The sequence below is a fragment of the Myotis yumanensis genome, unplaced genomic scaffold (genome assembly GCF_028538775.1).
Source record: "Myotis yumanensis isolate MYYU_CA2020_CCGP unplaced genomic scaffold, mMyoYum1.0.hap1 SCAF_11, whole genome shotgun sequence".
NCBI lineage: Eukaryota > Metazoa > Chordata > Mammalia > Chiroptera > Vespertilionidae > Myotis > Myotis yumanensis.
The window spans coordinates 57,475,362-57,491,731 of record NW_027223762.1 but is presented as its reverse complement, the minus strand read 5'-3'; the positions used below and the strand labels follow the sequence as shown (position 1 = coordinate 57,491,731).

The 16,370-nt window shown below is 49.7% G+C and overlaps 1 pseudogene; it reads left to right on the top strand.

Annotated features, from left to right (window-relative positions):
- The first annotated feature begins 10,818 nt into the window (after positions 1–10,818).
- Positions 10,819–11,712, top strand: LOC139019270 (pre-mRNA-splicing factor 38A pseudogene; annotated as a pseudogene).
- The last annotated feature ends 4,658 nt before the right edge of the window (positions 11,713–16,370 follow it).

The following is a 16,370-nucleotide window of genomic DNA, read 5'->3' as shown; positions in this document are numbered from 1 at the left end:
CTAGGCAGACTCAGCCCTGGAGAGTCAGGTGAAAGATGGGGAGAAGGGGGTGGGGGGCTGGATGCCCGAGATACCTGCAGTGGCCCTGCAAGAAGCAGCAGCAGCAAGAAAAGTGGGGGACAGCAGACATTTACCTGACACTATAGCTTCCCCGCTGCCACCCAGGGAGTAATGAGTGTTTTACAACAAGCAATACAAGACTTAGGCCTTTGGCTTGCTGGCTACAGCAGTTAAAGCAGAAGCCAGTGACTGCTACTATCTTTCCTTCAGCCTCAGGTATAGAGCAGCAAGCCCAGAGTCTGTGAAAGCAGCAGATAAAGCTAGTGAAAGCTCCCTGTTTGCAAACGTACTGAAAGGGTTCAGTACCTGTTGCTGCTGGAAGAGGTGGGGCTGATATCCCCTTCCAGTGCACTCCCTTGGGAGAGGCCTGGTTGCTGATCTGCCACAAAGGGCACTGGTGGGAAGAAAAGGGGCCTAATACCCAAGCCACTGCCACAGGAGCGCTTTACAATACGCAAAGCTGTTTCTAACTGCAACTCTGGCTGTTTTGGACTGGCAGCTTAAAGTCAAAGGGCAAAGGAAAGACACTCTCCCTCAACTGGGGAGCCTTCAGGACTTTGAGATTCTCCAAGACAGGAGTAATCTGACTTAAGGACTGGCCAAGATCCCTTTGGTTAGGAGAACCGGAGGCTGTGCATTGAACTTATAAACTGCAGTTTGCTAGACAGAGGCCCAAGCCCAGTTGTATAGGGGTTAAGCTGCCTGTGTATAGCAAACAACTTCCTCCTGTGCCAGAATACATTTTAGGGAAATTGTACAGACTGTGTTGGTGGCTAGAAAAAAAAAAGGAACTGGCCACCATACACAGCCCTGACAGTAGCCTGCAGAAAACTGTATACTAGACTTAGATAATGCCTGTGTCTTCATGGAGATGACTCCAATGAGACAAGGACAGTTTTGCTTTGTGTGAGAAGGTCAAAAATAGAAGGTCACCTCCCTAAGATGTTTGTATAGCCCTACCATGGGTCATGTTTAGTAGCAAAAGATTTAGCTGTCAGAAGTGGCCGCAGTGCCAAAGTTATACTTCATCATGGACAAAGAAGAACAACCACCAGGTTTTGGTCTCTATTGAGAGACAGTTGTGAGCCTGTATACTGTCTTGCAGGCCTGTGTGACCATGCCCATGTCAGGGGTGGCACAAACCTCAACTTTAGGAAAGTGGGGGAGGCCTGTTTGGAACAGGGGGAAGTAGTGAAGTGGTGAATACTAGACCTCTGTTACAGGAATTACAGACCCTGTGAGGTCCTGTTACATGTGAGACCCTGTAAAGGAATAAAGCTTCCTTAGTCTGTTCTGAGAGGGTGAGACACCCATTCCAGAAACCATATGTAGTTTAAGGACAAGTCAAGTAGAGGGAGCCCTACTAAAGGGACAGCTGTTACTATCTATTTAAATATAGACACATTGTAAATTTCTTCTTGCCATTTGAAGACAATTATCTTACTCTGAAGAGTCCATGAAAAGGACTGGCAAGGAAAATCAGAAGATCTTAAAGCAGGTCAGTATATTTTTCTCCTTACCTACTTCCTCCGAAATTTAGCAATGCTTAATAAATCATGGCAGTACATTTCTTTGCATACATTCAATAAGAGCGGTTTCCAATAGTGGTTTTATTGACCAGAAATTTTGACTAGAGTATCATGTTTTAAAGAGCCCTGTCTGAACTCTAAAGACTTAAAGCCAATAAGAGTGCCACAGGAAAAGCCTGGTATCCTGCTTGGGAGCCCTGAAAATGGCTGGCGCTGGAGCATCAGGCCCATGCCCTACCATCACTGGTGGTTGGTCACAGTAGAATGGGAGCAATAAGGATGCCTCTGCATCCCTGCGGAACCCCCACACACTCTGGGCCTCGATGAGTAGGAGGGCTACTGAGATGGGCCTTAAAGCCTAGGGTGTGGGCTCAGGTAGAGTTGCTGCAGGTGAGGGATTCACCTAACTCAGCAGATACTGCAGGCGGGCCTGATGGCAGCTGGATGGCTTGGCTTCCTTCCCTATGGGGCACACCAAGATTCAATCATGAAATTCTGGCAAAGGTAGTCAGTTACCATTCTTGTTGTGTTTATATAAACAATCAGGCCAAACTAAATACAATAGAAAAGTTGTCTTGATTTGGCTCTTTTGATAAACATAGAGGTAATTTTAAGGAGAAAAATTAAATTTCTATAGAGGTTATTCAAACTAAAATGGTTTCTTTCCCTTCCACGGGACCATTTATTACAGTTTATCTCTGCCAGGTCACAAGCCCACCTCCTTCTGTGCCCAGGCCTCATCATCCCTGTGACAGACAGAAAGGATCTCTTGACTCTGAGACATCCTCTGACCCACCTCAGCAGGAAGTAATTACAGAAAAATTTCAATGTCCATTTTCCCTAAAATAATTCAGAGCCAGGATCCTTGAAGTCATATATTGGACAGTTAGACAGACATGAGCAGAGCAAGGATGATAGACCAACTAGCACTACCAGATGTAACTAAGTATTTCCACCTCTAGGTATGTAAGACAAGGGGCATAGCCAAAGAGTTACTCACCCAAAGTCTCAGCCCCTAGAAAAGACCAGTAGCCTATTTGTCCAAAAGACTTGACCCCTTTACATTTGGATGACCTACTTACCTCCGGGCAGTAACAGCCACAGCTATGCTTATCAAAAAAGCAAATACGTTAACCATAGGGTAGGAACTAATGCCTCACATGCAGTCCAGGCTTTACTCCAGAACACACTGGAGCGCTGGATGTCAAATGCTCGTCACCCAGTTTCAGGCACTCCGGTGGGCAAAAGAAAACTCAGTAACAATTTATACTGATAGCAGGTACACATTTGCAATGGCTCATGTACATAATGCTATTTACAAGGTAAGGAGACTCCACAGAAGCAAGAGGGAACCGTGCCACAGACAAAGTGGCCTGGGAGGCTGCCCTAAAACCAGTGGGGCCTCTACAGATTCTAGTGACTCTTTCAGCCACTGACCTGCCCAATCTAGAAAAGCTGAAATCCATAACCAATCTTTACTCGACTTCTTACAGGCTTTACCGTCCACCCAGGAAGCAGTCCAGAAGCATGTTCAAGATGCTCTGCCTGTATCAACTTCTGATCTGGTCCATCCCTTCCAACCTGGTGACTCTGTTTAGATAAAGAAATTTGCCATCAAGGACTGACTCCTACATGAAAAGGACCACCCCCACGGCAATCAAGGTCGACGGGATCCTGAAATGTCTTCATCACACCCGGCTTAAGACAGCCATGGAAATAGAGAGTCCAGGACTCTTCAGACCCTCTAAAGATTATTCCTGGCCCTCATTCCAAGCCCTTATCTTATAAGCAAGCCCACTGACTTTATTTGGCAGAGAATTAATTCTATTAAGCTTATAGTCCTCAGGGGTCAATATAACTCCCTCCCCAACAATGACCCAAAAGAGCCAATGATTTGACTCATGTACATAAAACCAATGGGGAATGAAGTATCCATCTTCCCCAGACAAAGTTATCAGTGCTGGCACCAGGCCAAGCCTTTGGTTGAGGTCTCAAAGACCCAGCACATAGGGGCTCTTTAAGAACTCGCAAAGGGGACCAGAAAACCCCATATTTGGGAGACAAAGAGGGTAAAAAGGTACAAATACAGGAAACTTCCTGTGTGAGTTCTCCCAGAATTCTAGAGACATTTTTCTCTGGGCCCGCGAGTAATAATAAATGTAACTCCATCTCTCTAAGTGTTGCTTGGTTCTTCTCCGGTCTTCTGTAACACATGCACTCGGTGGCTCCAGCCTGGGAGGTGCTGGCAGAAGGTGGCAGTCACCAGAGCAGGGTCAGAACTGGGCCTCCAGGGGCTCTGCCCATCCCCCTTGTTGTGGGAAAGTACTGGTTGTGTCATCAAAGGGAAGCCCAGCTGGCATGCTGCTCAGCTGGGGGGCAGCCTGAAGGGAAAAGTGGTGGGTGGCCATCCCCTGCATAGCCTCAGCCTTGAGTTCCCCTGGCCAGCATCACTCGTTCCCTCCCACCACCCCCTTTCCCAGATCAAGAGAAGGGTCTAGGTGGCTGCAAGGGCTTTGAGTGGGGCTGGTCTGCACTCATTTCTCTCCCTTGTGGCCACGGACAAAGCCCTCACCAGGCACCTGAGCTGGTGGACTGAGGACAGAGTACAGTCCGCCCAGTCAGCTCCGCTTCCCCCTCGACTGGGTGGGAAATGAGGGACAGAAGGAAACAGTGGGCTGTGCTCAGGCTTCCAGGTGTGACCTACTCTGAGAGAATGAGTCTGTGGAAAGCCATTTCCCTCTCTGGGTCTGTTTTCTTGCTGGTGAAGTTAGGGGCTGCCTCGTGCCATCTGGCTTTTCTCCCTGACCCTGTGTTGCACCAGCCCCACCATCCTCACCAAGGGCAGTGTGTGTGCTCTTGCCTCTCCCTTGCACAGCCCTGTACACTGGTCCCCAGGCCCCTGGGCAGAAGTCAGCCATGGCCCACCAGTCGGCATGGGTGGGAGGTACCCAGGGATGCAGGGGCAGGCCAGTGCAACAAGCACCCCCTCCCCGTGCTCAAAACCCCTAGACGGGGGGCATTGGCTGGGAGTCCCTTCCCCTCTGGCGCTTGTCTCCAGGAGCTTAGGAGACTGTGGTCCAGGCAGGTGGGCAGTGACCAGAGCTCGCCACAGGGAAGCTCGTCCAGCCTCCAGCGCTCCCACCTCAGCCTGTGAAACACTCATCCCCAGAAATCAAGGTGCGGGCAGGGTGGGCTCCTTCTGGGGCTGCAAGAGAAAATCGGTCGAGGTTCACCCCAGCTGCTGGTGGCGGCCAGCTATCTTTGGTCCATGGCTTGGAGACCCATCCCCCCACCCACCCCTGAGTCCCAGTCTCATGGCCTGTGAGTGAGTCCAAATTCCCTCTTAGAAAAACACCTGTCACTGCAGGTAAGGCCCACCCAATTCAAGCCCTCCTCTGAACTTGATTACATCTGCCAAGGCCCTATCTCAAATAAGGTCGCGGTCACTATTCCCCTAGGCATGGGTTGGAGGACACTGTAGAACACCCCCAGGAGACGTATCACAGGCCACACGCAGGAGACAGAGGCCCAGGGTTGAGGGGAAACACAAGTCTCAGAGCAGCAAGCTGAGTATGAAATGCCCCATAACTACTGGTGAACACACACAGGAATAACTCGACATATTTTCCTATGGGTAGATGGGCAACCAGGTAAACGATCCCAAGTGTGAAAAGGTTCACGCCCTGCTGACGAGCAGGGTTCCTTCGGTGGCAGGTCCTGAAGAGGCCTCTTGGCCATAACCGGTAGGGATCTCCTGTACGAAGTGAGACATATCCCTGCACTCACCACCAAGTCAAGGGACCAGTGTTCTGAGAGGAGACACACTGAGGCTGCTGAGCCTTTTCCAGCACTGCTGCCTTCCCGCCAGCAGAGGGCGCCACCCCACCCCTCTCAGAGCACTGCTCTCTACCTGGAAGTCCTGCCCAGACCAAAGTCAGCATTGGTGCCTGTGGAGGATGCTGTGTCCACAGGGGAGGGAGCTTCTGCTGGTGTTTACCTGCACCATGTGGCTGCTGGAAGCCTGGAGGCAGCCTGGGCTCTGGGGCGGCTAAGGCCATGGTGAGGAGGAGTCCGTGCTGGGACCGTGGAGGGCCAGCCCCCACAGCGCTCATTGCGGGTAGTCTCTTCCCTTCCCCCAGAAGGTGGCCAGGACAGAGCAGGGCAGGGGCAGGCCGGCCTATGGGTCCTCCTGGCGCAGAGGATCCCACTCTGCAGGCACCAGCTGCTTAGGGAGCCTTCTGAAGTGAGGGTTTTCTTTCATCCTCACCACAGCCAGGCCTGCTCCTCCCTGCAGAGTGTGATGGAGCTGGGTGCCTATCTCCTGCCCTGTGCTGCCAGGACTCGGGGCTGTGCCAGGGCTTCCTAATGCCCCTACCCCCACCTCCCGCTCCTGTGTCATACTGGGATGCTCCACAACCAAATGGTTCTGGCTGGGACAGAGTTTCAGGGACTTGTAGTTAAAGCCACAGATCCAATGTAGTGACTTTTCTTACACTTTGTGTTTGCAAAATCTTTTACAGTTTATAGAGCTTTCCCATCTGCCCTCTTGCCCGGCCTTCACAACAGCCTTGTGATTTCCCCCATTTTGGGAAAAGGAAACAGAAGCCTAAAAAGATGCAGTGGCTTACACAATAACCCAGCACCACTGGGTTCCATTCAACAAGTATTTGTGAGCAGCTATAATGTCTACAGTACCAGCCTAGACACAGGAGACCGAGAGATAAGAAATGGCTCCCACCCTCAGGGAGCCTTCAGTCCTGTAAGACAGGAAGGCCACAGGCACAAAGGGCTGCCACTGGGCAGTAGATGGTGGGTGCTTGCTGCACGTCCCACTTCCCTCCCACTCACATTTACTGCTGGCTTGTTCTTGTCACTTTATACTCTCTGTGGGACAGCAGCTCTTCTGTAGTTCCAGCCCCTCTACCCTCTCAGGACGCCCAGATCGCACCACCCTCCCCGAGGGAAGGTTGACATAACCAGCTTCCTGCTACCACATAGGACATGTTCAGTGAGGACAGCCCCGCTTCCATCTCCACTAGTCTATTGCCTGCCCAGTCACTCACGTTAGGTGCCTGACCTTCAGCTTCTTCCCTCATCTTCAAGACACCTCACCAGAGGTGATGGCAGAGGAATGGCAGCGTGAGAGTGCACCTTTTCCTCTCAGGAACTTCAACAAGTTAATCAGCTATAATTCAACAAAGAAATCCCTGCTCAACACAGATGCACGCCTGAGAGATGCACACACTAAAACATATAAAGGTGGGCAACGGGAATAAATGGGTAGATGGCTCTTAGATGCAGCCCTGCAGCCGGGAACTTGTGGCTTAGCCCTTTGGCTGGGAAGAACAGAGAGCCACAGGATGGTAGGGGTGGCGGGGGGAGCACCTCAAAGAGAGAGTGTCGAGGATGCAATCTGATTGTGCCAGCAGATGCCTGATAGAGCACTTTCATGGGGTTCTGCTGTGCAGCTCTCCACTGTTGGGCCGAGGGTGGTGTGTCAGACAAAGAAACAGAACCACAGAGCCCTGCACCCCCTTGGACTCCTGAAACTTGCCTCTTGCCCTTGGAGTCGGATCCAGGAGCATGTTATCTGTAAACCTAGAGCTGTTGCAGTAGAATCACTGTTTCCCTCTGTGACTGATCTCCAGGAGGGGTGGTTGGGGTGGACCCCCACGGAGGTCAGAGGTCAAGGTAAGAGCAAAACAAACTGCACCCACAAGCAGCCCAGCTGTCTTACAGAAGCAACAGAAGTTCAAGATTGGGGGACCACAGAGGTATAAAGTCTTACGATTCAGGGCCTTCTACTGGAAAATAATAGGAAGACCTCTTCAGAGATAAATGCGTAAGCAAAAAGGACAGCAAATACCATGGAAAGCCACAGCAATGAGGATGACAAGAAAGACAATGAAAAATCCCCAGAAAGCAAGCTGGAACACATGGAAATATCCTATTTAATAAAAGACAAAAAGTGTAATTAACCATACCTCTACTATGCTTCCCATGGGCTAATCAGGACGATATGCAAATTAACTGCCAACAAAGATGGCGGTTAATTTGCATATGCAGGCTCCAAGCAGTGGAGCGAAACCAAACAGCCCTGAAGCCGCTGAGCAGTGAGGCCTCACCGCCCCGGGATTAACGAGTCACGAGGCCTCAAGTCCCCGGGATCAGCGGAGCCAACAAGGCTTTAGGGTCCTGGGATCAGCGGAGCCGAGAGGCCTCCCTGCCCCTGGAGCAGCATGACAAGGGGCAGCGCCACAACCCCTAGATTGGTCCTGCTTTTTCCTGACAGGGGGCAGCATCCCAACCCCCAGATCAGCCCTGCTCTGTGCCTGACAGGAGGCAGCACCCCAACTGCTGGATCGGCCCTGCCCTGAGTGTGTCAGGGGGCAGTGCCCCAACTCTCGGATCTGTGTGTGACAGGGGGGAGCTCCCCAACCCCCTGATCGGCCCTTCTCTGTGCGTGACAGGAGGTGGCACGCCAACTCCGGGATGGGCCCTGCTCTGTGTGTGACGGGGTGGCGCCACAACCTCCTGCTTGGCCCTGCTCTGAGTGTGACTGGGGGCTGCACCCCAACCCCCCGATCAGCCCTACCCTGAGTGTGACCAGGGGTGGCATCGAGACCTCCCGATCCACCCTGCTCTGTGCATGACAGGGAGCGGCGCCCCAACTCCCCAATTGGCCCTGCTCTGAACCTGACCAGAGGCTGAGGAGCAGGCACCTAGGGATTGGGCTTGAAAACTCAAGTTAATACATTTTGCATCTTAATCTGAGGATATGGTCATTGATTTTAGAGAGAGAGAAAGGGAGACAAAAAAATTGAAACATCAAAATGAGAGGAGACATTGATCAGTTGCCTCCCTTATGAGCCCCGAGCAGGTATGGATTCCTCAACCGAGGTATAGCCCCTTACCAAGATTGAACCCTCAATTTTTTCTGAGGGTCCGGGGAGTAAATTAAATGATGCTCCAACCAACTGAACCATCTGGCCAGGGCAGCACCTTAATTCTTAATGTTTCCTTCAAGTCAGTGAATTAGTATGACTCGGGATTTGAGGAGTGTTTATTTGCATGTGGGCGTGTTGGTTGTATGTGTGAATTTGCTACCCCTTTCGGTGTTTCTGATGTGTGTGTGTGTGTGTGTGTGTGTGTGTGTCCTCTTTGTGTCCTTTTTATGTTTCCACGTATGTTGGTTCTGGTGTGTTTATTTGTGTCTGTTGTGTTTGTGGGATTGCCCTGTTGCACTGTCTGGGTGGCCGAGTGTGTTCTTATCTGTGTGTTTGTGTGTGCGTTCCCCTCAAGTTGTTACCTGTGTCTACAGTGTTGGTCTCCGTGAGCCTGGCCATAAGCCCTGCACCTGAGTGCCCATCTTAGGCGGGGGTGTTCCGTGTGTTTCTGTGCCTGAGGTGTCTGTGTGTTTCCCTTTGAGACTGTGCACCCTGGCCACAGGCAGCTGCATAGGCAATCTGCCAAGCGGTGATGGAGAAGACAATGTGTTCTTCCCTGCCCCTGCCCACCACAGGCTGAGCCACACCTGTCCCTGCTCTTCCAACCCTCCGGTGTCCCCTTGGGGGTACCATCTCTCACCACAGGAATTGGTGTGAGTGCCCGGCAGCATGCCCTCTGGTCAGATCCAGTCGCTGGCCACCTGGGAGGCTGCACAGGGTGACGTTGGCAGCAGAAGGGGCTCTTGGAACATCTGCATAAGGCACTGATCAGAACAGGGGCCCTGCCAGCCCACTTGGAGGTGAAACAATTTGATAGTCGCCAGCAGGCTGGTGTGCCTTAGTCCCTCTCAAATGGATTTTTGTGGGAGGAGCCATCCTGGACCTCTGAGAAGGTCCTAGACAAATTTGGGGGCTGGGACTTTAAAAGCAAGTGAGTATTAACAGGACACCTCACGAATCATTATATCTTTTTCTGTCTCCCTCTCTTTTTTTTTTCAAATTGAATTAACTGGGGAGACCGTCAGTTAATAAAACCATACAGGTTTTAAAATAAAATAGATAAATCAAATAAATGAATAAGAATCATTGTGTGGAACCCCATTCACACACAGACTAAAGTTACAGGTTTGGCAAGTGTACATGTCAGTGGCAGAAATAGAATATTTGGGACTACTTATTATGTATAAGAAATAATTATAAGAAACATTACTCATGCTCTATTACCCATAATTGTTTGTTCTGATTTAAGAAAGCACATTCTAACCTGGCTGGGAGTTACATGCGGGACCTGGGAGCTCACCGGAAATGCTGCCATCCTCCCCATGTGGGAGCTGCCCACTATCATGGAAAGATTAACAACCTTGTTGAGGAAAGGAAACAATGGAGTCCTGGATTCCCCCTGCCCTTTGCAACCCCCCAGCCCACACTGCCCACATTGCCTGTAATCTGTGACCATTATACCCATCCTTACTCCTTTTGCCCACTTCCCCATGGAAACTTTGTCCTTGTTCCCTGTACAGCCTGCTGGCTTATGGGAGAGTGGGTACAGAGCAGAACTTCCTGTGTGACCTGCTGCTCTCCCATACCACCGGCATTATTGGAATAAATGCTCATATATGATTTCACCCTGTCTGTGCTTTCTTGGCTCAAGTAGGACAGGCAGCCTGGACCCCTCGGTTGTCTGGCTTCATATGTACATTTCAAGGAAACATTATGAACACGCAGTGTACCATCATCTCAATGCATACTGCGAGATCAAAGGATAAAGTCTCCTTCTGTTCACATTTATTCCTCCCCTCCCCTTTTCTCCCTTTTCTTTTGACTTCACCCCAACACTAACCCCTACCCCACTCACCAGTTCCATAACTGCACCCAAAATCAACACAGGGATGAGGTCTTTCCAAGGACTGTAAACAAAGCCTGGGAGCGATACAGGCAATGGGTGAGAAACTCAACCTCATAAAATGTAAGAGAAATCTGGTTCTGCACAAAGACACACGCTGCTGGGGTGGGGAAATGCTGGTGCTATGTGAGTAGGTTATAGATCAGCAGGACTCACCTGGGGTGGGGTCACGGTGGGGGAGAAGGGAGGAGCAGAGTATGTGCCTTTGAGAGGAGATAAATAAGAAGGAGGACACTGCGAACTCATTCAAGCCCTGGTCCCATAGCTCTGTGGCTAGAGGGTCATCCAGATAGGTCCATGTTGTGGGTCTGATCCTCAGTCAGGGCATATCCAAGAAGCCGCTAATGAAGGCACGCAATAAGGGCAACAGGCTCTAAAAATGGTGAACCTCATAGTGACGGAGGATCAGAGCATCCATGGCACCTCCCTCCATATCAGGTGAAGATCATTCGGACTCGAATCTATGAGTCCTGCACTGGAGAGAGGAGTCCTTTGGACTGACCCCCAGACTTGTGGTCCATAAAGTCATGGCATTAAGGTTTGTGGGTAGTGTCTCCCTTTCTGTGATTGACCTTGAAACGGCTTCAGATTCAGGCGGAGAAGGACATCATTGTTGAGTTTATAAGAAATGAAGACTTCCGTTTGCCTGCATGTTGGGAGCACTTTCCATGAGGCTGACAGGCAATGCAATTGATTCCTAAAAGTACTTGGAGCCTCTGGCAATGTCAACAGAATAATTAGGAGCCAGAACTGAAATGCAAAGTTTGAACTGATGCATGTAGATGAGTTCATTGATAAACTTCTTCAAAGTGAGAGTCCGTGATGTCATTCTGGCCTGGCAACGGAAACACTATGTGCTCGAGGGAGCTGAGCAATTGCAGCTAGTGCTCTGGACCAGGACATGGATGATGTCAAGTCCACTGAACAGCAGGAAGAAAAGGATGTGAGGTTGGAGAGGATACCATCACTCCATCACCGGGGGAGAAGCTACCGGAACTTGGACTAGCCCCATCGCTCTCCCAGCCTGCGGTACAGAAGAAGTGGGTACTGGGATCCCAGTAGGCAGAGACCCAGTCTCAAAAGAAGGAACCCTTCCCCTCGTGTCCCAGAGAGGTATCAGTGTAGGAGTCTAAGAAGTCACCACTGCAGGTCCTGAGATAGACCACACACCTCCTGCTCCAAGTCCCCAGGTCATCACCATAGTCACAGATGCAGGTGCCACTCAAATCGATCTAAGAAGGCCCACAGGAAGAGCCACAGAGGGAAGGAGTAATGGGCCGAGGTGGGGTTTAGTTCGACTGGCCTCCTGCAGATGTGAAGTCATCTCTCTCTGTGGAAGGATTGACATCTTCTCCTGAGGCAGCCTTGAGAATACTTTAGGGTTTTCTGTTGTTGTTGTTATTGTTTTAACCTAAAAGATTCTCCATATGTTTTTCTTTTTAAATAAAAGAGGTTTTGAGTTTTGTGTCTCTTTTTGAGAACCACACAATAGCCCACCCACTGGGAAGCAAATAGCCAGCAGATGTGTCCACACGCAGGTCATTCACACTGCAACATGGCCAACCTGACAACATGCTCAGCGAGAGAAGCCAGGCTCAAACCCACAACACGTGACTCAGGGTCTCCTGGGTGGTGGGCCTGCCTTGCAGAGTCTCTCCATGGCTCCTAGTCCCCAGAATGGGGCCGTGTTCTTGTCCTGCCAGATGAACCCCACTCCCATTTCCCATCTTCTCTACGCCTGCGGTTTTCAAGTGACATGACAGAGGCCCTATGGAGCAGCCTCAGGTCTTTTAAAGCAATTCAGTCACCTGTTCTCCCTGAGTGCACCTTCGGTCAGAGACCGCGCACCTCCACGTAGGGAAATGCCAACTTAACTGCAGGTGCACCATGTGAAAGGTTCCAGATTTTCCTCTCACCCCAGGTCTCAGTCTCAACAGTGCTTCTCAATGACTGAGACACAGGTGTCCCTGTGCTTGTAACTGTCACAGCCTCATTCATAACTTCGCATACTGTTCTGAGGCTAAGGAGGGGAGGCTTTATTTTTAATTAAATCAAAGTGGGAAATTATCCCAAAAATGCAAAAACAGAGACTCAAACAATTATAGTGGGGCTCAGGGGTGTGTGTGGGATGGCTGTAGGCAGGACTTCCCAAAGATGAACCGATCCGGGGAACCAAAGAATCAGGAGGCGCCCCCAGATACAGAAGGAGGTGCAGCTGCAGTGGGTCAGGTGACTTGGGGATGGGGAAGAGCAGCCTGGAGAGACCTCTGGGTGGAGACAGAAGAGCCCTGGCCATCTCCTCTCAGGCAGACACAGAACCCAAATTCCTACCAGGGCCTTTTCTCAGGTTCTGCTTTGCCAACCCCTGGAAAGGACAGACCATGTCCCAAAGGCAGTGGGAATATCCTAGGCAAAGACAGAGAAGAATGAGTAAGGGTGGGCTGTGCAGGCAGATGACCTATCTCAGCGCAGTGGGGGGGGGGGGGAGTTCCCTTTTACTGTTAACTAGAGGCCGAGTGCACATGAAATCATGTACAAGTAGCTCGCTTCCTCCAGCCTCAGCTGGCCACCCCGCCCATTGCTGCTCTTAGCTCTCCAAGGCTAGTAGCTCTTGCCCTTCCCTGCCCACCACGAGAGCTGCTTCCCATTTGGTCGTGACGCCATTACAGCATTATGACCACAGGCCTTTTATGATATAGATCCTCATATTTGGATATTTTTCTATGATTTTCACAGAGAAGGTAGGGGATGGGTAGGGAAAGAGAGAGAAACATTGATGTGAGAGAGACACATCAACTGCATGCTTCCACCATGTACCCCAATGGGGGCCAGGGATCCAACCTGCAACCCAGGTACATGCCCAAGACTTGGAATCTAACGCACCCCCTTCAGGTGTGTGGGATGATGCTCTTACCATTGTGCACACTGGCCACGTCTGGGTGGATGTTTACGTATTAAGGACAGATCAGGGTCATTTTCTCTTAGCAGTTTTATAAATATCTACCACCTCCTTTAGTCTCTAAACTTGAAGACACCCCAACCCACCAGAGGCTCACTTGGCTCAGCAGCCAGCAACCCTCCTGCTGGGCAGATAATCAGCCTGTGCAGAGGTCGCCCACTCCCTCCCTGGGCAGCTCAATGGTGGAAGCACTTATTATAGGTAATAGTTTGCACCTTCCTTGATCATAAATTTTCTTGGAGGAAATGCCAACTCCTAGTCAGATCCCACAGTCACCCCTGCAGCAGAGCTTAGTCCATTTCACACTAACCATGGGACTGAGTGGCCACCAGCCTGGGTTTGGACTAGAGAGAGCCTCAGATCCACACAAAAGGACCCAGCACCAGCTCTGCTGGCAACTGCTCTGGGCTTTTGCCTGCACACACCCACCTGCCCAGCTGCCACCATGGCTCCCAGCCTTGACACCTGAGAGCAATCTGGCTCCTCAACCACCTGAATCTAAAATAGCCCCACCTCAACACCTGGCTGGAGGGTGCAGAGTCCACAGGGGCTCGTCCAGGTCCAGAGCTTCTCCTGGTCACTTCGGTTTTAGTTTCAGGGAGCACACTGACGTCATCATTCCTCGTGGATGGTTGTGTAGCTCACCCCAGTTCCGCACCAGTTACACTGACAGCAGCACCTCCCCTGTGTCACCTCAGTCATGTCCTGCTCTGCCCTCATGAGAACCCTGGCTTCTGGTCACCACGGGGCCCCTGGGCTGTGCTGGTGTTCACATCTGTGTGGACTGATTGGGTGAATAAGTTAAACATACTGACTTTAGAGACTGAGAAAAATGGGGAGAGAGGGTGAAAGATCAATTTGTTGTTCCACTAATTTTTTAAAATATGTTTTATTGATTTTTTACAGAGAGGAAGGAAGGGAGATAGAGAGTTAGAAGCATCGATGAGAGAGAAACATCAATCAGCTGCCTCCTGCACATCTCCCACTGGGGATGTGCCTGCAACCCAGGTACATGCCCTTGACCGGAATCGAACCTGGGACCTTTCAGTCCGCAGGCCGACGCTCTATCCACTGAGCCAAACCGGTTTCGGAGAATTTTATACATTCTTTGGTTGAATCTTGTTATTGTCCTGACCTGGGATGGAACATGCAACGTTGGCATTACTAAGATGAGTCTCTGACCCACTGTGCTATCCATGCATGGCCACATATATCTGGGATTTTAAGTAAAATAACCCACTAATGTACTGGAAAATGGAGAGATACAAGAATCTCCATGATAATAGGTAATGGTGTATGGCAAGAATAGGATTCATTGGGTTTTATATGTGTTTCCTTTATATGGATACCAGTGGCCCAGTGCACAAAATTTGTGCAAATTAAAAGGGAATTAATTGGAGGAAATATTTTAAAAATACATTTTATTGATTTTTTACAGAGAGGAAGGGAGAGAGATAGAGAGTTAGAAACATCGATGAGAGAGAAACATCGATCAGCTGCCTCCTGCACATCTCCCACTGGGGATGTGCCCGCAACCCAGGTACATGCTCTTGACCGGAATCAAACCTGGGACCTTTCAGTCCACAGGCTGAGGCTCTATCCACCGAGCCAAACCGGTTTCAGCAAAGAGGAGGAAATATTTTAATATTGCTATTTGCCCTTTCTCTATAATAGATGTGTCAGAGATGAAAGAAAATTAGTAAAATGTATATGAAAAATATTCCTCCTGTCAGAGTCTGGGGTGCACTGCAGGACCCAGAGTCAAGTGCCCGTCCACCCGTGGCACCTCAAAATTGCTTGAGACCCAGACCCATCTTGTCCCACTCCCATTGGACAAGATCCAGACCTGGCTGGCCCAACCTTCTTCTGTTAAGCCCAACTGGGTGGGGGGGGGCATAACATGGGGTCCCGTGTCTAGCCCTTCTGCAGGGGGCACAGTCTGAGGTCCCCTGTCAAGCCCCACTGGGTCGGGGGCACAACCTCAGGTCCCTGCCCCGGCCAGATGCCATGCAGCCTCAAGTTCCTGCTGATTGCTTGTTAAGGCTCATTACAGAACATGGCCTCCACTGTGGGCGCAGCCATCTCTGTGACGGTGTGACAGTCCATTTGTATATTCTCTCTTTATTGGGGAGGATATTTCAAATAACTGATTACAAAGGTGGAATATGTCCTTGCAGCAGTTATTCCATATGCCGAGGAAGAAGCACTGAGGAGGGCAGGAGGAAGTTGGGTTCAGGGATGCAGGCATGTATGGAACCACCAAAAGTGAATGTTTCAAAAAATTTACAGTTAAATCAATTGTACTTAAACAAACTTTTAGTAATGTATAAAACTTGCCACGTCCCAATTATTTTACTCTGTAATTATGAAAGGTCTTGTCTTGAGCATATTTGCTGCTACTGTATCAGTATGTTGGAAATAAAATATATGATGTTCTACTGAAATATCTTATCATGTCCATGTTCAGTGCTATCATTTTAGCAGTTTGACTCTGATGATGATGAGAACATTTACAGCAGGGAAGATGGCAAGTACTACAAACCTAGACTTCACTTAATGTATTATTGAATGCTTAGACTTAAAAAGAGTGATGGGCAATGTAAGCAATGCAGATTAAACCTGTGTTAATATGGTACCAGTTTATTTCAATTGTACATAAGATAAAAATTGAGAAAAACAATTTTGCTTCCAGTATTCAAAACCAATAGTTCCATATGGCAAAGAAGTCACTTGAGTCATTGAGGAATGAGTGAAATTCAAACATATGTGTTAGATGCAGCTCTGCCCTCCTATTGGTTAAAATAGTAAACCCATTTAAAAATATGTAAACCATTCTGAACAGACAGAATGACCAAAATACAATGTAACTGCAATGCTTTATGTGTTCGTGCAATTATATAGTTTTTCATAGATTGACCTGTACGGTTTCCACCAATGAGATCGCTTCATTCGATGTGGACAAGACAGTGTGT